This window comes from Monodon monoceros, unplaced genomic scaffold (genome assembly GCF_005190385.1).
Source record: "Monodon monoceros isolate NGI ecotype Baffin Bay Population unplaced genomic scaffold, NGI_Narwhal_1 Super_Scaffold_13, whole genome shotgun sequence".
Classification (NCBI taxonomy): domain Eukaryota; kingdom Metazoa; phylum Chordata; class Mammalia; order Artiodactyla; family Monodontidae; genus Monodon; species Monodon monoceros.
The window spans coordinates 53638217-53655981 of record NW_021703769.1 but is presented as its reverse complement, the minus strand read 5'-3'; the positions used below and the strand labels follow the sequence as shown (position 1 = coordinate 53655981).

At 42.8% G+C, this 17765-nt stretch overlaps 1 protein-coding gene across 4 annotated transcripts in view; it reads right to left on the bottom strand.

The window, feature by feature from the left end:
• Positions 1-17765, bottom strand: part of RBFOX1 (RNA binding fox-1 homolog 1) — a 1498136-nt gene that overhangs the window by 1209902 nt on the left and 270469 nt on the right. The gene's annotated exons all lie outside the window — the stretch shown is intronic.

The following is a 17765-nucleotide window of genomic DNA, read 5'->3' as shown; positions in this document are numbered from 1 at the left end:
TCATACTTGGTAGCACTTCTTCAAGTCCAGAGTGCCAGACTCATCCTGCTTTTCCTGACACTTCCCTGGTTTTAGTGTAAAAGTCCCACCTCTCAGGAAATCCCTCAATTCTGGGAAATCTGGGACATCTGATCACCTTATCAAGTCGGCCTTCCTCAGCAGCCCAGGGCCTGGCATATAGTAGATACTCGATGGAATATTAATGAATAAATGGAGTTCACTTTTCATCACCTTTTACTGCAGGCACACACGTTTCTAGTCTATTCCCTTCCACTCTTACACTTCTATCTGATCATCTAAGTTTGCACCCAGTGACTGAGTGTTACCCAATTCTGTGATTATGCCAGTCCCTTAAGGACTATGTCCCCACATACCATCCTTCCCAGCTAATCTTGCTTCCTTCTCCTGTGTGATGAGAATGGGTTCTTGACTCAATCATTCAATGAAACAAATCTTTATTGTGTACCTACCTCAAAAGCAAATGTTAAATGCCTTTGGATAAATTTCTATAGCGTTTGAAATATTTTGTGCTCTCAAAAATGAACATAGGGCTTCCCTGGTGGCGCAGTGGTTGAGAGTCCGCCTGCCGATGCGGGGGACACGTGTTCGTGCCCCGGTCTGGGAGGACCCCACATGCCGCGGAGCGGCTGGGCCCGTGAGCCACGGCCGCTGAGCCTGCGCGTCCGGAGCCTGTGCTCCGCAACGGGAGAGGCCACAACAGTGAGAGGCCCGCGTACCGCAAAAAAAAAAAAAAAAAAAAAAAAAAGTTGCTTTTTTGGAGAAGAATGAATTTTTTCAGGTCTCTTGGGTGCTTTTTTGTATCTTAAAAGAGGAATAAATTCAGAATTATGTGGCCAGGTATTCTCTACTGGGGATTTCTAACCTTTGAAGTACTCCTTTTTTTTAAAAAAGCAAAATCTTAAGTTTCACCCAGCAACCAAGTTTTATTTATTTATTTATTTTTTGGTTCCAATGTCCGAATTGTATGAGAACTAGTCTTGGCTTTATCTGTATAAGGCTGTGGTTTTCAAATGTTAATGTTAATAAAAATCATGTTATGTGCCTATTCAAAATTCAGATTCCTGCTCAGCCACACCCCTGGAGTTTTTGTTTTAGAATCTGTAAACTGGTTTTCTAGTAAGTAGCTTCAGGGATTGCCATGGACAGCACCTTAATAAACTTTAAAGCATGGAAAGCTATCAAAGGAGCAATATGGTATAAATGATAGGTAATCTTGATAAAGTCCCTTTAAAAGCTTATAATTATGGGGCAAAGATGCATGTATATGTTTATGGGTTGGAGTGGGAAGGCATTCAAGGAAGGGGGTGGAGATAATAAAATGTTCATAAAATATTATATTTAATGGCAAAAGAAAAAATCTTGCTATTGTCACTGCTAGATAATCTTACTTAAAGGTATCTGATATGTGGAATAGAGACCTCCTGAATAAAAATGTCTAGTATTGCCCATCCCTCATATAGAATAAAAACAAAATGTGAGAATAAAAATCTTGTTTTCTGACCCACTTAGTGAGTTGGCCTGAGTTGGGATTGAGATAAGAGCATTCTGCCTTCCTTATAAGCACTAGCTCGTACCCAAAGGGTGTTGGCCCACCAGGAAGATATAAAGATGTCTTTGTAGGGATATTCAAAAGGAGAAGATTTCCTCGTAATGCAGGACCCTTTTTCTATGATGGTCTCTGCTAGTGCTACTTTAAAACATCTTTCACAGAGATGGTCTTGTAAAGATGCATGATGCCAAATATTTATTTAATCCTTTCTAAGACATTTATTAATTAGAGAGGAAATGGAAAAACTAAGTGGTACTGGCTGCCTTACAGCATGTGTCCTTTTAGCCTGCATGCCTGCCTCTGCCGGGCTGCATGGAGGAGACTGGTATCCGCTATACACTCTGCTCAGAGACTTACTTCCGAATCATCTGTTTTCATCCATCCGTACACGTCAACTTCTCTATGATCCTGACTCTCTCAGCCCACAGCATATATTTGTATCCTCATTCTATCTTTTGCTTATATTTTAGGTTTGCTTCAGGTTGGGTCGCCCTGGTACAACCTTGGCTTTTCACAAAAATGGCAGTGATTCATCTCTCTCACCCCAGATTCCCTTCTCAGAAACTATCCCTGTCAGGAAAGCAGGATACAGACAAGACTTGGCATCACCATCTTTGACTCTAAATGCATCACTAAGAAGACCATTAGACATCATAGGGACATCCTTTTTGGGTATTTTTGGGAGTGAGGGTAAGGGGGATCAATGTGGCTGAGCGTACATTTCTTAAGAAACGTGCAAGTTCATTATATAGATAAATATAAAGCATTTCTAGAATAGCCCCCACGGAAAGAAACTGTTGAGTAATAAGAAGTGCTCTAAGCTTTTAAGTTTCAAAAAATGGGTCAGATTGGAAAATGCTTTTCTCAATGCAATTTTAAGTTCCTTTAAGATAGGGATTATGTTAGAAGCTGCCCTTAATCACAAAAGAAAATGGGAACAGTGATTTGCACGTAGTAGACTTTCAATAAATGGTATTTATTGAATCTGATATTTATCGGATATGATATAACACTGGCTGGGCTCCAAGCAGCCTTGAAATGTTTGTTCTAGATCACTTGCACTAACGGGCTAAAGGATCTTCTACGTCCTCTTTGACCTTCTGCTGCAGCTACGCATCTGGTCTTGCTTATATATTGCTACCTTCCCTCTGCATGGTGTGTTCCGCTATGAAAACTGTTGTCACATCTACTGTATCATCTGATTCTCACACCAGCTCTTTCGAAAACCTTATGGCTTTCATAGATGAGGAGACTGAGGCCGAGGGAAGTTGGGAATTGGCAAAGATCTCACAGGTATTGCGTGCTGAGGCTGGAGCCGGAGCAACAGTTTTAGACTCAAAATTCTGCCCGTCTGCGGGTTTTAAATCCAGTCCTCTCTACAGCACTCCACGACGTACTGTCTCTTCAGGAGCTCCGAAGGACAAAGCCAGCTCTAGCACTTTCTACCTGTGGGTCTTGACTTCTCTGAGCCAGTATCCTCATTGGCAAACGGAACTAAGGAGCCATAACAGTCACGGAGCCTTCTGATTTGTTGATCCATTTTCCAAATGAGAAAAGCAAAGCTCAGAGAGGACGAGAAGCTTCCAACCATCGGAGGCTGGTTTCAAAGACGGCAGCTTGATTCTACCGTCCGTCAGCTCTCCTCCCCTGGCTCCCTGCTTTCCTCACCCACCACTGATGCTTATTATGCGCCTGGAAAACCAGGTGATGCACACAGAGTAATGATAGAGATGTAAAATATCACAAGGCAGTTTACATGTTTTTATGACGTATTTTCCACTTCTATTTATTTTTAAATTTTCAAGTTCACTCCGTTTTTATTATAATTAATAGGGGTGGTTAAGAAAATGTCTCCCTAGACGCATTTACCAACAGCACATCTCTACAACTTCCTTTGCTGGCTCTGTTCTCTGATAAAGCATCTGCTTAGAGAGATTCAGGAAGGATACAGCAGCACACAGTGCCAAGGCCTTCCACCTGGGACCCATACAAATTCAAAAATGAGAATATCAGCTTCAAAGCCATCATATTCCATTCTAAATTGCCTTTCCCTGAAATTAATGGAACCAAGTCTCCCAGTCCGCCCTGTGTGTTGAACAGTATAATCTGCAACAGAATCCAATAGCATAAATTGATTAAACCCCATCAAATGGTATTCCCTAAACAACTTTCCTTGCAATTAAACCATTGTGTTGAAAAGGAACTTGGTTAGAAATCCTAATAGGTATCACCAACGGAACTGTAACATTCCTCATGAGGCTCTAGGATGACATTGCTCCCTTTTGCTTGACAGTAATATGAAATGAAATCATCTTAATATTTACTCACCAAATCAAGTAGATACAGTCTCCAGAAGCAAACAGCTCCCCTCTCTGACCACAAGGGAAAATGTTCTCCTGTCTAGGGTAGAATGATAATACTTGGCACACGTGCTACCACTCCCCCTTCCTGTACCCCTGGAAGACATTGCTAATCAATCACAGCACTTTCCTGCTGAGCTCAGATGCATTCTTCTCAACAAAACTACAGGGTGCCTTCCCTAATCAGAACTGGCAAGCAAGAAGAAATCTATTTGCCTGCCCTCTGTCTAAAGTTTGATTTCACTAAGCCTAGACGCAAAACTCCCTATGACTCAATCCAGATACTCAGATTTGAAAGTGCCTAAATCCATGGGATCTTGAACCTTTTCTCACTATATAATGACCACTCTGAAACATTCGGTTGACTTTTAATAAAACTACTTCTCTCAAGTGGCTGACAAATTGTTCTTATCTTCCTCAGCACCCCTAGCCAGTATTTCTCAATAACCCTAAAGTAATACTTGCATTTCCTCTCCAAGTTCTTCTTTCCTTCTTTAATCAAGGCAAATCTATTCAACTGTTAAAATCTACCTCTAGAAAAATCCTTCTGAGTCCAACCATTCCATTTCCTACTCCACCATTTAAAAATAGAGTAATTTTAATTCACTTAAATTGTTCTTTAGCCTTCAGGTTATTAAGTAGTTATGCCTTTCTGAGGATTAGCATAAGGTGGTGTTCTTTTATTTCTCCAACAAATGAGGAAGTAGAAAATCATCTAGTGATGTGAAAAAATCCTAATTGATAAATAATGAAACTGATAGGTGATATGTAGGGGTTTTTTTTTGTTGTTTGTTTGTTTTTTTGCGGTACGCGGGCCTCTCACTGTTGTGGCCTCTCCTGTTGCGGAGCACAGGCTCCGGACGCGCAGGCTCAGCGGCCATGGCTCACGGGCCTAGCCGCTCCGCGGCATGTGGGATCTTCCCCGACCGGGGCACGAACTCGTGTCCCCCGCATCGGCAGGCGGACTCTCAACCACTGTGCCACCAGGGAAGCCCTGTTTGTTTGTTTTTTTTTAAGAAAAACACTCCAAGTTTCTAAGCATTCATTTATAAAATATACTTTAGAAACCAAGTTATAATGCCTATGCGATTATACATTTAAATATGTGTCACCTATTTTACACTCAATGAAACTATTTTAAAAATTCAACGGAATAAAGCTTCAAGATCTTATTGGCTTTATCCAACAATTCATGAATTGGGCAGCATCCAATATAGCAGACAGAAAGGAGCTCCGAGGAGCTGTACAAAATGAAAGACTTTTATAGGCAGAGGGAGCAGAAACAAGGCAGCTATACTAGGCAAAAAAGGGGACTGTTCATTGCAAAGTTACCTTCCTTTAGGGGATGGGGTTCTATCAGTCAGATGACTTAATGAGTGTTGATCAGGCAATTTCTGACTGACTTGTTTAAGGTTCCATTTCCAGGAGAGCCGAAGCTTAGCTAAGTGACTCAATTTAGGGTCTGTTGTCTTATTTTTAAGACATGCAAGAAAATATCTGTATTTTTAAATTAAAACTTTAAGAGTTTTCAGGTGTGTAGAAATGACTGGACCCATTCTACAGAGAGAATTATGAAAAAAATCAAGAATGAAAAGCTAATGAAAAATTAGACAAATGACAGAAATGACTGAGACAAAAGAGAAGTTAGGATGATAAAGAGAGACTTTTTTAAGAGGAACTGAATAAAAAAGCAGACTAGAAATGGAGAAGTCTTAGGACTAAAAAAGAGAAGTGTCAGATACAGAAGAAACAGCTTTAAACAACATGCAAGAACACACCACAGGAAAGACATGTTAGGACCTTGAGAACCTCAGTGTGTGGCAATGGAGTCAGTGATGGAATACAATGAATGCTTTAGCATGTTTTCACCTAACTACTAAGATCTACTAGAATGGCCCAGGCTTTGGAAAAGTCCAGCTAATATACTGACTTGTATACACGCCATAACTTTTATAGAAAGAAATGGGCATCCTCAGAAAAACCTTATTTTTATGTTTTTCAACACCTATTTAACTCTTCTAGTCCATGTCAAGGTTTACGCTGACTTACTCTTCTCTAAAAAGGTGGAATATTTTAAATAATTCACTAAAATAGTAGACTCTGAAAAACCAAATGGCTGGTGAAGGGCATCTTCTTCACCTGCCTTCCTGGTCCAGTACCTGAGTGCAGTCCTGAGGCGCCCTAACCAGCATGTGTGTGTGTGTGTGTGTGTGTGTGTGTGTATGTGTGTGCGTGTCTGTGTGTGTATGTATATATGTTATGGCACTCCACGTTGTCATATGAACATTTTATAAAGGAGAGACTTGATGTTCAGAGAGCCTCAGTAAATTAGTCATAGTTGCAAAGCTATCTCTAACAATGCTGCCTAGTAATGTAGCTTATAATTGCTACTCGACCTTTCTAATACATGCTTAAAGCATCCCCATCTTCGGAAATCTTGACTCCCCAAGGAGTGTAAAGACTTATTTATGTCCTGCAACTATTTTCCCCTTTGTTTGGCTAAAATGTCTCACACAGTGACAGGTACATAATAAGCACTCAGTAAATGCAAGTCGATTGAATTTAGCTCTTCCTGCCTTATATGTTGCCATAAAAGTCTCTTAATACTGCTTTCATTTTCATAGCTACTGATTCAATTATTCTTCCTCAAATCTGCAATGAAGCTGGCCGCCCCTCCTCCCAGGAATCCACATGTTAGTAGCGTCTTCATTCTTCTCCCATTTACATCTAACTAAACTAATGATTTCCCTGCTACCTCACATTCCATTGGTGTTACACAAACTGCTGCGACAGCCCTATCTCCTGCAGGCATCGCTTGTATCTTTTCAGCAGCCTGTTGTAACACAGGTGACAGAACGATTAAGAAGGTCAGCCTTCAATGCATGAGGAACTTATGTAAAGCAAATAGTGTCATCTGAGGTACAACCTGTGACAGCGGCAAAGGGAAATGGAGGAGCCAGCAGGACTGCCTCCAAGCGGGGAAGAAGAAACTATTTACCCATTCCTGGGGCAAAACAGAAAATCAAAACACAAAAACAAAACAAAACAAAAACCAGCTTTGTGATTTCTGCACGACTTAGAATATAGTGGTGCTGCTAACTGATGCACGGAAGAATTGAGCAAACGCATTTTATGCAACGTGGAATAGAGGATGATGACGGTGGATGGATGGATGGATGGTTCCATAAATACACAGACTGATGGGCAAATAGATAGCTAGACAGGTGGATAGGATCCTTGAACTTTTCTCCATCCCCATAGTTACAACCCCATGACAAGCCAAGGTCATTCCTCTCTCCTAGACTCTTTCAACACACCTCTTAACTGTTGCCCTTGCTTCCACTTTGCCTCTGTCCAGGCCATCTTCAATACAGTAGCCAGAGCAATATTGTTAAAAACACAAGTATAATCACGTTCCTTACTTTTCCAGATCCTTTCATGACTGCCCCCAGCATTGAGAATAAAATCTGAAATCTGTACTTTGATGGATCTCTCTCCCTGTCCACTCTTTCAACACCACCAAATGCCCCTTTGCTAGCACTTCATTCCAACCACACCTTCTTTTAGTTCTTCAGAGGCCCCCAATGTCTTGCCCTACCCCCAGAGACTTCTCCCTAGAATGTTTCAACTTAAATATCAATTCCTTGATCACTCAAATTAAGTTACCATACTCTGTACGGACTCTTAAAACATGCTGTGTGTTTATCTCACAGTAGATATTACAATTTATACTTATACATTTATTTGTATGGCTGTTTGTCTATATTTGTTTCCTCTGGAGACTATAAGCCCCAGGGGTCTGGGAAACTTGCTTGTCTTGTTTATCACTATGTCCCCGGCAGCTAGCACCATGCGTGGCACAGAAGAGGATTCAACGTGTATCTGTCGAAGTGCACGAAAGCACGGCTCCAGCCACCTCCTTAACACAGTGAGATGGCCATTCCTGTAGGGATGAGACGAGGACAGGGATCTCCCATGAGACAGTGGGACACCAGTTCTGATGCCTCTCCTTTGACCACATCCCTGATCAGAGCTCTCACAAGGGGAATAGAGGGCTCGACACGTACCGTCAGCAACTCTGAGCTCAGCACCATGAGGGCCGCTGAGGAGAATGCTAAGATGCACAAGCCTTCTCAGGAGCTCTGTGCACATGTGGCACCTCCTGGCTCTTCAAAATCACATTTGCAGAGTCAGCCTTAAGAAAGGAGCTTGTAACCTGTGTCAGCCGCCACCATGTGGAGGTAGGACCAGGTGCTCTGAATAACAAGGTCTTTTTTTTTTTTTTTTTTACTTTAGACTGAAATAGATGTAATCCTTCTTTACTTCCCCATCCCCATAATTCTGTTTTAAAATATTTATGAACACATATGAATATTCATGGTATTAAAAATATATATGTATATTTTATATATGTACTACATATAAAATCTCAAAGGCACAATTCAGTTCCTTGCTTGTTAGTCCTCCACCTTTGTTTTCTGGTTTTTTTTCTCAGAATAGAACTTCAGTTGCAACCCAGTGAAAACTCTGATGGGAGAGTCGAACCACTTTGAGTCCACAGGCATGTTGAGCATCAGAAGGACTCAGGCTTGTGGCTCTTGGTGGCTCTACTTTTCCCTGACTAACAAGAGCCTCTGTTTAATGCAGAGTCCCTGGTAACCACAGAGAACGCTTCAGTTTCTATTTTCACAGTGTAGTATACTTGATGCTTCTCATTCTTTCTTTGCATGGAGAGAAAGAGGAAGAGGAAGGAAAGCTCCATAGAAGTTTATCTTTAATCATACCGGTCATCAAGGTCACCTACTTTATAGAATTATAAAAGCAACCTAAACATTACCTGAGATCTTCAGGCACCACAAGCCTCCAATCCCTGTTGAAGCCAAAAGTCCTTGTCACTATTTCTTGGATGAAATGCACAGCCCCACTGGCAATTTTGACCCCGGGTCCTGCACATCAAAAGAACTTAGTGCAGTGGCCAAGAGTCTGGGCTCCGGGGACTTCCCTGGTGGTCCCGTGGTTAGGACTTCACCTTCCAATGCAGGGTGTGTGGGTTTGATCCCTGGTCGGGGACCTAAAATCCCACAGGCCTCACGGCCAAAAAAAATTAAAAATCATTAAAAAAAAAAAGCAATATTGTAACAAATTCAATAAAGGCTTAAAAAAAAAAAAAGTGTGGACTCCAGGCTCAAGATGGCTGGAGTCCAACCCAACCCCACCACTTGAAGGTCATCTGAGTACCAGCAACCCATGCAACCTCTTCAAGGGTCGGTTTCCTCATCTGTGAAACCGCAGAAGTTAGCAGAACCCATCTCACAGGTCCTCACGAGCATGAAACGAGGTGATGCACACACAACACTTAGCCCAAGGCCTGGCATGTAAGCAAATGTCCTGCACCTTAGCTGTTACCTTCAAAATGATTGAGGACAACACCTGTCTTCCTCGGCAAGGACCCAGGCGGGAACTCAGCACTTCATGAAACGTCCATAAAAATCTCGCTCTCAAAAACATTTTAAATATAAGTGTATGAAGGGAGAGGTTAGCTTTACTCTTTGGAGTCACGGGAACAGGGCAGACAGCGTGGACGATTGGATTATGACAAAGCAGACGACTTCAAACTGAACTTTTGTACGAGCCACTGATTTCCTCGGGGACCTTCCCCGCACACTTTCTGGTTGGATCCTGTGCCTCAGTTCTCCTCCCAGCTTCTTGCCCATCAGACCACAACCAGGTCTCCCCCAACTAAAACAGAGCAGTGTTTTTGCTACTATCTTTTGCTGAACTGATGGCTGCCAGGATTCTGCTCTCAGCATCCCACTCCCCAGCCCAAAGGTTTTTCCCAAGCAGACACCCTCTCCCCGGCAAGAGGAATTTTTATTTAATCTTCGCAAGAAACCTATGGGTTACTATTGTTGTCCCCGTTATCGAAGAGGACACTGGGGTGACAAAGATTATGTAACTTTTCCCAAATTTGCATAACTGATAATTAGAGAGCCAAGATTTGAATCCCCATTTATTTGTCTTAAAACCTGTGCTTTTTCCACCATGACTGCTGCTTCCCTTACTTGAATCGAAATGAACTTAGATGTAACCCACTGGGTCTACAAGGCACACACAGCCAAAAGGCTCACAATTTGGCCTAGCAATGCACAACTTTTATGAACTTCTACCCAGAGAATTTTCAGAGAGTACTGGAGTGGATGGCCCATAAAATTAGACTGAGAACACAGTGCATGTAACAGAGTTCTCATGAATGAATTTATGGATATAACAAGGATACATGGGACTAGAGAACCATCAGACTCCCGATTTCCAGAATCTCTAAACCCTTGTCAAGAAATAACATGACATTCATCTCAGATTACTCAAAGGGAGAAGTTCTTGAATTACGCTAGTCTCAGAAATAATGTCTTGTGCCAGAATCCACGGATTCCTAAGCTCCATTTTCCTTGGGGCATTGCCGTGTCAGAGACTAGTGGGTTACATCCTAATCTGGCTTCTCCCTCTACTCTGTGAGCTCCTTGAAGGTAAAGATTTGATCTAACTCACATTTCCAACTCCACTGCCTAGCTCCTCTTAAATATAATCTGAATCCTCTTTATGGGCTAATAAAACATAGGCAGCTAAGAGTAGAAAGCCCAAAATACAATGAGCTGGTTGTAAATTAACACCATCCATTTACGGGAAAAAAAAAAAAAAAAATTAGCCATATGCACCCAAAGTCATAAAGATGCTCTTATCCTTTGACTGTGTAATTCCCCTCAGGGGTACATCCCCAGGAAGTTATCCTAAGGAAGAAAACTCTATAGATCCTAAGTAATTAGCTCTGGCAATAATGTTGTTAAAGAACGGAAACCTCCAGATATTCCATAATAAAGCATCATCCTGCTGATATATCGCGTAACCCTCAAAATTACGATTGTAGGAAGTGATAGAGCAACATGGAAACAAATGCTCAAGCTAAAACTTAAATGAAGATATCATAACACCAATTCACAAGCCCATGATGGCCATGGCACTGGACCACGTATCTGGACAGGCATGACACAGAAAAGTGGGGAAGGAATTCACTGCTGTGGTTCGTGGCAGTGGTGCAGATAAGAAAGATTGAGGGGCAGGTAAACCTTGTTTCCTCGCCATCTTTAGAGAGTTATTTGGGTGATAAGTTTCAAATGGGCACAAAGAAGGTCAGGGAGAGCTTGGATTCTGTTCTGAAACGGAAGGCGGGCACTTGGAACAGAGCCCCTGGGTGAGAGAGCCCAGCTTCGCATGCAAGACGTGGAGATTCCCCTTCCTGGAGCCAGAGCCGCACCAGCTGTGGTGAGCGATCAACGCTCTCGGCCATCTGCTCAGGCGCTGTGAAGGCAGCCATGTGTCCTCCTGCCTGGACACTGGGGAGGCCACCGATCACTAGTCAATCTGCTTGAAATTGCCTCCGACGATTAGTGTGTAATGACTCAGGTAGGTCATGGCCAGGGACGTTTCTGTTATTAATGCTTTAGCAGCTGTAAATGGGCATTGATTCTGCAGACAGAGGTTTATGGTTTATTGGTCGGGAGAGCCCAGCCCTGTGCAGTGTCAGTGGTCACTTCTGGGGGAGCAAGCACCCTGCAGGGGCATCATACTGATACTTTGGGGAAGGGTAAGGAAGGCCCAGGAGGAACGCCAGCCAGCTCCAAAAGGAAAAAACAAACAACAACAACAAACAAACCTGGCCAGGGAAGATGGAAGAGAAGAATTAACCTCTAACAGGGCTAACTCTTGGCGCCTCCCACATCTGAGACGGATCTAATCATTCCCTTGCATTCTGAGTCCAACATCTATTCTTCTCTGTGATTGGCTGCTCCAGGATAGTTAATATAACTTGGATTGTTTTATTTACTTAAATTTTATCTTAAAATTTTATCATGAATTCAGGGCCCTGTGTCTGTCCGTTCACTGTAATATCCCTAGCACCCAGCAAGAAGCCAATTTTTTTCAGTTATTTGTCAAGGAATGAGTGCATAATGACATTAGCAGGGTAAGAATGTTCACTTATATGTCACTGTCTTAGCACTCTGAACTGCAATGTACCACGATACAGTTTTTCAAGATGATATATCCTTCTTAAATACGGGGACTGAGGTCCAGTGAATTAAAGAACCTGCCAATGTACACATACACGCATGCACACACGTCAGTCAGTGGGAGAAGAGATAACTTCTCAGATATGTAATTGCTCTGAATAACAGCAATGGTAATCACTGTTGCCATTTATTTAGTGCTGACTGTATGCCAGGCCAGAGTTGGGATTGGTACTTTCTGAGGCAAGAATCCTCATTTGTGGGAATAATTACCTGAATTCAAAAGAAACTAGCCACATGTTTAAAAAAATATTCTGGCTATCAGCACTTGGAGAAAGTTTATCTTTCTGTTTTGGAGCTTCTCAAAAGTTGAAGAAATCGGTAGCCTCCTCCATTTGGAGAAAACAAATTCCTTGTTTCCATAATTTATTAACCAGCCATTTTACCAAACTTTTTGTTTGTCCTTTGCAATTTCCAACCATTACTACAGGTTCACCAACGTCTTACATAAAAAAACCTCACATTACAATGTTGAATAGAAACAGCAAGTAGATCTAATCTTCAGCTTAAGTGAAGGGATTTAGCAGAAATCCCAAGTCACTGTTTTCCTTGGGTCAGTCAGCTGGGAACCGATGAATAATCAGGATGAATACAAAGATTCCGCCTCTTAGGTGTTCAAGCCAGTATAAGAGGTTGCAGGCAAAACCTGCTTCTATTTCCCCTAATTCTCTAATGCAACCTGTGAGCGTGGACCAAACTATATCAACCTATTAAGGCAGTAAAGAGAAAGCAGAATATCAGTACTGCATTAGTCTCAAACCTACCTGGTGCATTTTCTTGTCCAGGAGACAAGGGGCTCATTTCTGCCCGCAGGTGGGGGCAGGGAAGGACCACTGCTGGTCATAACTCATCAATCTCTGTCTTGCTGAGATAACGACACTCCCCTTTAGCCTTCTCTTCTGTGGCCTAGTTTTATCTTTCTTGTTTCTTCACTGAATTCCAAGTTAGAACAGGCCTTAGTTACAGACTATTTGAGTTCAATTCATTATTATTAGTATCAGTATTATTTTAATGAGGAAATTTAAATTTGGTCAAATGCGTTGTTAAGAATCACAGGGTCGGGGACTTCCCTGGTGGTCCAGTGGTTAAGACTTCGCCTTCCAATGCAGGCGGTGCAGGTTCAACCCCTGGTCAGGGAGCTAAGATCCCACTTACCTCGCAGCCAAAAAACCAAAACATAAAGCAGAAGCAATATTGTAACAAATTCAATAAAGACTTTAAAAATGGTCCACATCAAAAAAAAAAGTCTTAAAAAAAAAATCACACAGCCAATTAATAATGCCAGGACACGAGCCTGGCTCTCTTGATTTTTCAAAGATTGGTCTAGATCGGGACGTGAGGTGGAGGTGGACTGTGGGGGATTACGGATGACAGAATGGTTAAAAGTACAAATAGGGTGATCATCTTTCACAGCATTAATCCTTCATTCAAAATAGATATGTGCTTCTCATTTGGGAGGTGTTAGAGATAGAGCAGTAAGTGAGACAGACACACACCATGCCTTCTAGATCCTCCAGCCCAATGGAGGAGACAAGATAATACACAGTAATAAATCGGATAATTGGAGTCATGATAAGTGCCATGGCAGATTCAAACTAGGTGAAATGATGGAGAATCACAGGGCAGGCCGCGGGTGCCACTTCAGCCTTCTCTCTTCTCTATCCATGGTCCTGAAATCCTACTATCACACAAATCTTCCTTATAACTTTCATTCTTTCTTACCTTCCCCTGTTCCAACAATAAGGGAGCAGACGGAGATGTTTTTCTTCTTCTGTTTCTCTGCCTATACTCTCCTCTATTGCCTCCCATTTGCATACACTCATTAAATCAAAAATATTGCTGAGTTCCTACTCCCAATCTGGCAGAGGGGAGATAGGGAGAGAAGGAAGAATTTATCAGAGCTCTGCTTTGCAGCAGCTTAAGAAGGACAAGAGACACATACGGAATGTGTGAAAAAGGGTGTCTGGTGGTAGCTGGTGGTTGGTCAAATGACAAAGCAAATGAGAAGGTCAGTAAGCATCTTTTTCTGTGCCCTCTAGACCATGGGACTCCAAATCAACTGGCATGAAACCCACCCTAGGCCTGGCCATCAATTAACTTAATGCTCTTATGTTGTTCCTGCTCTTGCTTCCCCTCCCTCTTGAATTCCAAATGATGCATGACCTCTCCCATTTCCAGCCAAGCTGTTGAGTTCTCTAACTCGAGAGAATTCCACCTCCTTGGGTGACAATCATTGCTCTTTCTCTTCCTATTCACCCTTGCACTGTTCTACTCTTGTCTGCTCCGCTGAGCTCCAGATTCTAAAAATATTATCATGGGGGTCATTCTTCTACACAGAAAAGAGACTTCATATTTTCTTTATCTACAAAGGGGAATCAAGGAACTCAAGCACACAGGGAAAATTTCCTTCACCAGGAGGGTCTTAACAGAAATGTATACAGAAGTATAGACATCTCTATACTAAGAGCACAGGTGAGAGACCAAGGATAGCAAATGCTTGGAGCTGGGAAATAAACACATTTAGAAGCCAAGAGATCAACTTGCCCAACTGGAACAGAAGGTCTTTAGAGATCCTCGGAGAGATCCCTAAAGTGTTAGGTAGGGACTAGCTTATTGAAACAGTAACTAGACGATATTCACGCTTCAGGAATGTTAGTCCTTCAATATATAGGATGGAATCCAGGGGAAGGTAACATGAGGACCACTTAGGAAGAGTTTACACCCATGTAAAGAAGGGGTTTGTGGAGTGGAATGCCAACAGAGGGGGTGGAAGTGAGGCTTTTAGAAGGCCCAGATCAAAGACTCATCCCTCTCTTGGTGGCGGATGAAGAAGACAAAGTCAGTGGTGACTGAAGCCTGGGACTGGGGTACCTGGGGAGAGAACGGTGTCCTTGGGTGGGCGAGTGCGGTTTGGTCTGACTGTAGGGTCGGGCTTTTGGAGTCAGAAATGACAGCCATCTGTGCTGCGCATGGCACTGGAATTCAGGGGCAGATCCGGAGCCAGTTGTTCTAGGTCTAGCAGTTGACAAAGCAGAGGTAGAAGCTTTGAAGAAGAACATTGAGTGGTAAGTAGAGAACAAAAAATAGCCATTAGGGTGACCCAGTTCTAATGTCAGTTCTGTTTCTCCCACTTACATAATGCTCCCTCAGAAGGTGAGATGAATTCATTTATCTGTTCATCCTCCCATATCTCTCCACGTGCTCACCCATCACTATATCCAACAAGTACTGATTGTCTGTTATGGCCGTTACTACAGTAGACATAATGGACATAGTCAGAGCTTATATATTATTTAACAACCAGCATAAGTCAGGCACCAACAAGTTAGAATGGATGCATGCTGGAGGATGGTGCAGGAGGGTCATTAACCCTTCAGTTCTGGATCAAGGGTCCATGTGGGGGGATAAGGCATATGGAATTGCAGGGTGTGAAAGATGCTTAGGGATCTGGGACGAAGGAGTTTACCAACCCATGTCCACACTAAGCTATAACAGCTGATTATTACCAGCCTGGGTGCGAGAATGGACAATTTAGACCTGGCCCCTGTATTCAGAGGGCCTATGATCTAGAGAGGCTCCATCCAACATGGCTGGCCCCTGTATTCAGAGGGCCTATGATCTAGAGATGCTCCATCCAACATGGTAGGCTGTTACTACCACATGATGCTGTTTACACTTAAATTAATTAAAAATAAGTAAGATCACAAACTTAGTTCCTCAGTTGCAGAAGCCACATGTTTGATGGCCATATCTGGCTAGTGGTAAACGTACTGCACAGCACAGATAAAGAATATTCTCAACATCACAGAAAATTCTATTGGATGGCACTGGACTAAAGAAAAAGACAAACATTAGATTAATTTTTGCTCAGTTAAGGAACTAATTATAATTTTGACATAGCACGCCATGAAAGTGTAATCTGACAGGAGACAGAGGTCAAAGGAAGGCTTCCACTGCAAGTTAAACTTAAAAGTTGTTTGGGACTTCCCTGGAGATCCAGTGGTTAAGAATCCACCTTCCAATGCATGGGATGTGGGTTCGATCCCTGGTCAGGGAACTAAGATCCCACATACCGCAGGGCAACTAAGCCTGCACGCCACAACGACTGAGGCTGTGCGCTCTAGAGCCTGCACGCCACAACCAGAGAGAAGCCCGCGTGCCTCAATGAAAATCCCCCGTGCCGCAACTAAGACCCAACGCAGCTGAATAAAACAAACAAACAAAAACAAAACAAAACAAAAACAAACGATGTTGTAGGAAATTACTCTGAGGCTGAAGTCCAACAAATGACCCTACTACCACCAGCCTCCTGCAGCTTTCCTTCTAGACACAGGTCATAAAGGGATGTGGGGAGCTAGAAGCCTACATAGACGTAGGGTCATGTGAGCTAACTCTCTGCGTCACGTACATTGGCCAATCTGTGTCCAAAGGGCTCCACTACAGATGGAACATGCTGGAAACAAAAAATAAACAACACACGATAGCTAAACTTTCGAAGCAGGAAATGGACATTGATTTTCTGAAGCCAACAGAGACATCAAACCCTGTCTCAGAGCAAGAGAAGATTTTAGCCACAACATCAGTCCAGGTACAGCGTTAGATCTGAGCAAATTCCAACTGCAAAGTCATTGCTCCCCATCAAATCCCATGAGGGGCTGGAGCAGTTTCCTGACCCCCACGAGGTACCACACATGTGACTGGTGAAGAGGACACAAGGACCAGGCACGTAGCCCAGCGCAGATGTCAGATCATCTGCTTTCCTGGTAACCAAGCAACCTCCCAGAACTCCATCTACGTTCTAGGAGAAGTGACTTGTTGGCCCTGGGAGTTGCTTCTCTGTGCTAGAGAAGCTATGACCACGAGGAAAGCATGGGAATCTATTAGGCACAGAAACTGGGCAACAGCTCTAAATATCCCCAGTGAGGAGGTGTTCCATTTCTTCCTTTTTAATTTTTCAAAAAATTATCAGATATCTGCACACTGGTTTGGAGCAGCAAATTAATGTCTTTTCTCTTCCAACTGCAGTTCTAGATATGGAAATACCATATCCAAAGACAAATTAACATGAGTTCCTTACAACACTGTACTAATTATCTCAGGGACTAGAGCCTCCCCTAGGTTAGAAACATCAGCTCCAATCCAGGAAAGGCACATGGGTTTCTTCCCGAGAGCAGTAACTTGTATCACGTCCAGAAGGTAAAGAGAAAGGTGGGAGGATCATAGATCATCAGAAAACCCATCCTCAAGACCTTCCTCCCTCTACCCCTCCCCCGTCTGCTCCAGCACCACCGAGGCATCCAGGAGAAGGAAACTACTTGAAACAGGAACAGCTAAAGCAACATGCATATTTAACTTCACACCAAATAGATCTGAACAGACTGCATGCCAAACAGCCCCCTCCTTGTTTCGCTTACAAAATCCCCCAGTTTTCAAGAAATGCTGTAGCCTGAAATTCAAAGGCATTAACGGATAGATGTGGCATGTAGGGAATTAGACATGAAGTTTCCTTTCTTATTGGGAACAAAAGCTGTGGGTCTAATCTCCTGTGTGATACAAGCTTTAGCTGATCAGGGTTACAGGAAATCATTCTGATGTGCCGAGCCGGCGAATACACCATCTTTTTATTTCTTTCCGTCTCCTCCTCCCCAGCTTCATTCGCATATGCAAATGCCATAGCAATAAGGGGAGTCTTGAAATACCAGTGAGGGTGAAAGA